The 7,474-nt window shown below is 32.9% G+C and overlaps 1 pseudogene; it reads right to left on the bottom strand.

The window, feature by feature from the left end:
• Positions 1 to 1,613: 1,613 nt before the first annotated feature.
• On the bottom strand, positions 1,614 to 6,969 carry LOC123205099 (annotated as a pseudogene).
• Positions 6,970 to 7,474: the final 505 nt, after the last annotated feature.

Here is a 7,474-nt window from a genome sequence, read left to right as displayed (position 1 = left end):
CTGTGTTATTTATTTAGTAGTTTTAATATCTTAAATAGTTGAGATTCTGTATGCATGATCTGGTTTGATCCAGTTTAAAGAAGTTTTCAAATGAAATTGAAAAAACAATTTGACAATATCGCCAATCAAATCAAACCAAATTGAAAAATTATAGTTTGACCTAGTTTGATTGTATGATCTTGTAACTTTTTTTTTTAAACAAAAATAAACTAAATTTAGACAGGAATTAACAAAACACATTGTTCTTACTGAGGTGGATTATATTTCTATTTGAAAACTTCCTTGAACATTTGTGTATATGAAATTGTGATAGAGTTTACAAAAACTAGCGAAATACTTGTTCGGTTAGCTTCAAATCTTTGCAATTTTTAATGAAACGTTTCTATCAGTCTTGAAGCTAAGTAAAACTAGTAGTACAATGGCCGTATAATAACATAGAACTAAACTAGACAAAAAGAAAAGTAAAGAAAAGGTTAATTACCCATCTAGCATTTGTGGATCCATGAAACAAGCATCAAAGTCATGGGGTGATTTAAAGGCACTTAACTGTTGCTCCATATATATTTAGAGCACCTTTTGTCACCCCCGTTAACCTTATCGTCATCCACCACCAGTATTTGTTTCCCTTTTGGTAACTGGGATTAAGTTATTTCTTTCTATTTACTTTCCACTTCTTGTTGCTTCTAAGAGCTTCTTGCAACCAGTAGAACTAGGCACTCAACCAAACAGGCTTCATCCACAAATCTAAAACTCCAGCCAATTTAAGCTCATTGAACTCTGCTGGTTCTGCATAGGTTGCCAGGAGAAAAATCCTTTGAGTTGAGGTCTTCTATTTGCCTTTGCTGTTTGAGCTACTGATGAAATGCCAGTCCAGTTTCTTTGTTTCAAACATCTTTGTCAACGAGTATAGCCAACATACTGGAGCAAAACAGAAAGGCAAGCATAAGCACAGAGTAACAAATATGATATATAGCAACAGTAGTGTTTGCTGTAATTAAATTTTTAAAAGGAAAAGAGATTGATGTGAACAAAACACCATATAAATTCCCATAGGCATTTGGAAAAATAAGTCCCAAACACAATGTTAATCATGACAACATTTTCAATGTTCACCTTGGTCACTTTTATTCATAATAAGGTATCAGCAAACTTGGATGTAAGAACTTTTATCTGAACAGTACTTCATCTAAATTTTAAAGAAAAAAAGAAAACGAGAAGCTTTACATTTATAAACCAGATCAATTTATTGTATGTCTTAGATAATTGGTACTTTTTCCAACATGAACAATTATCCAACAATGAATTCAACATTTATTACTGATGAGAACCTGGTTGCTTTTCCAGCGAACTCTCAATACACTGCTCCAACAGAATTTCCACAACGCAATTTGCAGGAAAAAAGATAATATAAATGGCAGCAATGGAGCAGTAAATCAAGGAAATGAAACAGACAGAAGAAGTAATGGAACACAAGAACGATATTATTCATCAACAATCGTTACTCAAAGCTGGTTGTATTGAGAGGTCAGTACTCTCTAAAGAATAAACACGACACTCAATACAATATCTTTCTAGACAATTCCTTGATACATGCAATCCTCCCCATTCCCTTTTTATTCGTTCCTCCAAATGACTCTACCATCCTCTCCATTCTTGAGCAGCCAGGTGTCAACATTTGAAGCTGCTAACATGGATCTCCCAGGACCACTTTTCGCCAATGCTGGATCTGAACTTCCATGGAAAATTTCTCCTTTGCACCTGCATGAATAAACTTCAATAATAAGGGCTCTAACACTCCCCCTCAATCAGTCCCACCTTATCCTCAAGGTTACAGGTCGAAAGTTGTTGCTACACTTCAACTAAATTGATCAATAATCTCTCATAAAACATGTAGGTCAGCAACTGCAAAAACACCACGACACCAAGAGTAATATGTATCATGAACAAAGCGGATTTAAACTGTTTGCATCTAGACTTCTATTAATAGCCTAAAACTTCCCTTCCCCTTTCTGTTTTCCATAAATTTGATACGTAATGACGTATGTTTCAAAAGATAATTTAACCCCTTGAGTATTATTTGCAAAAACTGCAACTTCCATATCTCTACCATTGAGACTATCAAAAAGTTTAGTGTCTACAGAATTCTCATCACTACTGGGTCGAGCTTGAAAGTTTTCCACTCATCTTGATATATTTCTGGAGGTAAAACGAAATTGATTTTTCATCCTCATTTTTGTTCAAAAATTCAGCTTTACCGTAAAGCATAATTTCAAAGTAATATGGGGTCAACACACAGGGGGACAACAACTCATAGACAGACTTCGTTGTTAGCATCTTCATCAAAAGAGAATCTGTGAACTTCAGCCTATGCCTGGCTTTAAGACTTTTTTTGTAAATTTGAAGTGGAATTTCTTTTATAAGTTACAATGAGTACATTCTTTTGACTATTTCTTTTAGCTCGACGTCTTTCGGCCAATGCAACTTTAAAAATATTCGATCATCTTATCATGTTTTTATTGATATATTCCATTCGTCATAGTTTTCTTCTATATCGAAATGAAAGACATCATGCATAACAACATTATAGACATATTGAATAGTTAAGTATCACCTTTCTCTAGCTCCTCTGTTTGCCTTTCTTTCAAAATACCCATGAGTACAATTTCTCTGGAAATCACAAGTGGCATCTTACTTAGCTGAAAATCAACACGGATACCCCACTATCTATGCTCTTTTAAATATCCCCGTCTATCCTTTCAACCCACATCCCTCTTCTAGTGCCCAATATGTCTACAAGTATAAGCTTAAAGGTAGGGTAACACTCCTCAACTGCAAACTCATCTTTTGAAGTCCGTCCCCAAAACTCTTTCTATGAATCTCTACTCTTTACTAAAATATCTAGAACCAAGATTATCTTACTAGCTAAAAGATAAAGAAGACACTGAACTCGGGGAAGACTCATTGAATTGTTTTGCATCAAAAGCATCTCTATTCCTTGGTAAGTGATATAATCTTTTGCTCTAAGATTTTTAATAATTTCAGTCCAAAAGGGAGGGAATTGAGCAGCATCCACCTTTTTCTTCTATTTAATCTGGCTAGGTGATTGATAGGAACTTGTATTAAGAAGAGGAATAGGAAATTTGTCCATACAAGCCCCAAACCACTTATCAAAAAGCCTATGAACAAATTCCAATGATCAGATCTCCCTAAGTTTATCTCTAGCACCATACAAAATTTTTCAAACAACAGATATAAGAGTGTAAAAGATATGAATATTTAACAAATAGATAATCTCAAAACAGCTCAATTGGTTTTAATTGACTTCAATTAGGTGTGTAATTTGGTTGGGTGGGTGTGAAAAATTCAGACTGTATGAGTATGGAGTGTAAGAAATAACAAATGTATTGTTATTTGACCACATATTGCAGAGTTAGAAACACTTTGTGTATCTTATTTTAAAGGTGATCAATTATGAAAGCACAACACAATTTTATATTTTCGATTTTATACGTTTTTAATTGATTTAGTAGCTTTAGTTTTTGAAACTAGATGTCTTTTCTCTTGATTAATTCTTGCCTTCCTCTGCATGTCCAAATATGAGTCTCCTCCCTTTATAGTCCAATAGTTCACTCCCTTTTTTTTATAAAACAAAAAAAAAAAAAAAGCAGGATTATAGTTCAAATTTTGAATTTTTATTTTTGGATTTTTATTTTCTTTTAATTTAAAGTTTAATTAAAGGTGATAGTAGACTGTGCAAGTTCGGGCCAGGCTGGCTTCAGTCACAATATATTCAATTATCATTCACAATTTTTACCACCTAGCATGCAAAATTTTTTTCCATAATATGCACAATGATAATATAAAAAGGGGTGAAATTAAAACTTCAATCATAATCCAAATTGCTTATACAAATATTCAAAAATCAATCACAATTTTTACCACCCACAATCTAAAATTTGCTTATACAATATGTACAATAATAGTATAAAAAATGTGAAATTCAAACATCACTCACAATCACAATTTCTTACACAAATATTGAACAATTAATCACAATTTTATGACCCACCATCCAAAAGTTTCTTAGACAATATGTACAAACTTAAATTCATCTAGCCCTAACCACTGGTTAATAATAAAAGCAAACAAATTCCAAATTGCACAATGAAAGTCAGATTCAAAATTTACAAGTTTTTCCCTAAATGAAAATTGCGAAGATAATAAGAGTGAAAAGTCCACAACAATCAAACCTTGTCCCAAGAGATGAGTGCGACAAAGAAAAATAAAAGAAAAGTAAAAAGAGAGATCAAACAACGAAGAAAAAAATAACAGTAAAGAAAAAATAAGATTAAATTGATGAATTGATGAATAAGTTTTAAATTAGAAAATTTTAATTAAGGAATATGTAAAATTTTTAGGAAAATTAAAAAAAATGTTTAAAAAATTATAATATTAAGAAGGCCAAAAGACTATTTCCCACCAAGGTTTGCTGAAATGACAATTTTCACTTGTTAAATTTAAAAAATTCAAAGACCTACCTATCATCCATGTCCATTAGTGTCTGTTGTTAACTTTAAGTAAATGACTTATTTACCCTTCTATAAACTTAAACTCGAGCTTTTTCCATTGTATCACTCTGGCCATTAATGCTTCTCTGAAATATCTGACCCCTGATTTCCACCCCTTTACATTAGCAACAGAGCAACTTGATGACCTCTAATCCTCTCTCATCACTTGCTCTACGATTGAGTGTTAACAACATACAGTTGGTGTTTTAACAACATCTAATCCTCTCTCATCACTTGCACTTTTTAGGTCCACCTCCATTAACCCTCTGTGTCGTAAACGGTGCCAAATTAACCTTTCAGGTTTGTGAAGATATCGTTGGGTACAATATTACATTTTCAACCGATAGATGTCCCAATCCTAACAAGTGCCCAATTTCATGTATGACAATTGATTTGAGGTCATAGTTGGACTCACTGTGGATTTCGTTATATCATTAGAGATCGCCCAGTTCTCGTCACTGTCCAAATGAAACCGTCCTCTAGGTGGTAAGCAGGCGTGTGCTAACGTTCCTAGAACTCCATCAAACACTCTCCATTGTCATGGGCTCCAAAGAAGAACTCGATCCTGATATCGTCACTTGTATAATAATCACTTTGAGTGAAAGTCATTGGGATCACTTGTAACCACTTCTCAAAGGCATTCACACAGACTTGCTTCACATCATCAACCAATTGGTTATGTGGTAGAAATCTATATGTTAGATCTTGCTTGTTTAACAGCCAACGAAGTGCCAGGAAAGTAACTGTAATGGACAATTGTGGAGAGATGAGTGTTTTGATTGAGTTCATAGTTGTTAAGCTGTTGACCATGTCAGGATTGCCACAACTAGGGTGTAAGATTTATTGAATGGTTCGACTATTGAGCTGACCAGTGGGTTCAAGATTGAAGTTTCTCTTATAGGTTTTAGTAGCCGATTCTAGTGAATCATCAAAGTCGTCAATGATGTTTGAGGGTAACTCTGAAATGTAACCGAAGTAGTCATAGTACTCTTTGATCTTGTTTGTGAACAAGTCTTACAGGAGTCAGAAAGATAACCAAAATCTACATATCCAATCAAACTAGGATTTTTAGGGGATTTGATAGAATAAAATAATCTCAAATCTCTAGTCCCACATAGGTAACGAAATATATGTTTGATTCTGTTCTAGTGACGATAGGTTGGTACAGAGTTAAATCGAGCCAATAAATTGACTGCAAAGGATATATCCGATCTAGTGCATTGGGCCAATATAATAAGACTCCAATGGCATTAAGATACAGTACTTTAGGATCAAGTATTTTTTTCATTTTCTTTTTTAAGATGAAATGGGTCCTTTTTCAAATCGAGAGACTGAACAACCATTGAGGTGCTCAAAGGATGAGTCTTATCCATATTAAAGCATTTTAATAATTTTTCAGTATATGCTGATTGATAGATAAGTATTCAATTTGAATTATGCTCGATCTGCAAGCTAAGATAATATTTTGTTTTTCGCAAATCCTTCATCTCAAATTCCTTTTTCAGATATTCAGTAGTTTTGGAGAGCTTTTCAGAAGTCCCAATTAAATTCATGTTAATAACATAAACTACTATAATGAAAAATTTCGATTCTGACCTTTTGATAAAGACACATGGGTATATAAGGTCATTCACATAGCCTTTTATTTTCAAATATTCATTAAGGTGATTTTACCACATTCGTTTGGATTGTTTTAATCCGTATAATGATCTTTGTAATTTAATTGAGTACATGCCTTTTGAATTGACCCTTTTTTCTTCAGGCAATTTATATTCTTCAAAGAGTTTCATATAAATTTTAGTATCTAAGTTTTCATACAAATAAACAGTAACTACATCTATTAGACGTATATCCAGTCCTTCAAAGACTATTAAACTGATTAAATATCTAAATGTGATTATATTCATCACATGTGCGTATGTTTCATCAAAGTCTACTCAAGCCTTTGAGAAAAGCCTTAGGCTATAGGTCTGACTTTATATCTAACAATTTCATTTTTCTTATTTCTTTTTCTCACAAATACTTGTTTATATCCAACAAGTTGTACATCTTGAGGTGTTAGAATTACAAGCCCAAACACTTGACGTTTTGCTAGAGAAGTTAATTCTGCTCAAATGGCTTTTTCTTATTTAGGTTAATCATGTCTTTGTTTGCACTCAGCCTTAGTATTCATAATTTCAGTAATTACTGCAAATGAGAATATATCATCAATGTTAACTGTTTCACGGTTCCACATCTCTCGTGTATGAGCATAATTTAAAAATATTTCAATATTCATATTTTCCAGTTTTTCAGGATTTTGTATCACTTTAGGGGTTTATACCATTTCAGGGGCTTGAATCTCTTCAGGGACTATTATCTCTTCTGGAGGACTATTAAAGAGTGTGGATTTTTCATTCATTTTAGGATCATCATGATTGATATCTATTTGATTATTTGCCTTTCTTTTTTGAAAAACAATGTCTTTTGATCCAAAACTAATTGTAGTTGAGAATATTAATGATAAAAAGAAAGTCGCAAATGAATTAACGCTGCAGCATGTAATATAGCGTGTTCCCATATAGAAGTTGGTAATTGAGTTCTTACTAATATAGTTCTTGCAATTACCTGAAGTCATTTGATAAGAGACTCAACTAACCATTCTGAGTGTAAACATGCGAGACTGAATATTCAACATCAATCCCTATTGATATGTAATAATCATCAAATGTCTTCAATGTAAATTCACCAACATTATCTAGCCGTATTAACTTAATGGAAAAATCTACGAAATGTGTCTTTAATTTAATAATTTGTGTTAATAGTTTAGCAAATGCAACATTTTGAGTTGGCAATAAACAAACATAAGACCATTGTGCAGACGCATCAATTAAGACTATAAAATAACAAAATGGCCCACTTGGTGG

The sequence above is a fragment of the Mangifera indica genome, unplaced genomic scaffold (assembly GCF_011075055.1).
Source record: "Mangifera indica cultivar Alphonso unplaced genomic scaffold, CATAS_Mindica_2.1 Un_0001, whole genome shotgun sequence".
Classification (NCBI taxonomy): Eukaryota; Viridiplantae; Streptophyta; class Magnoliopsida; order Sapindales; family Anacardiaceae; genus Mangifera; species Mangifera indica.
The sequence above is the reverse complement of the archived record's forward strand: the minus strand, read 5'-3'. Positions and strand labels throughout refer to the sequence as shown.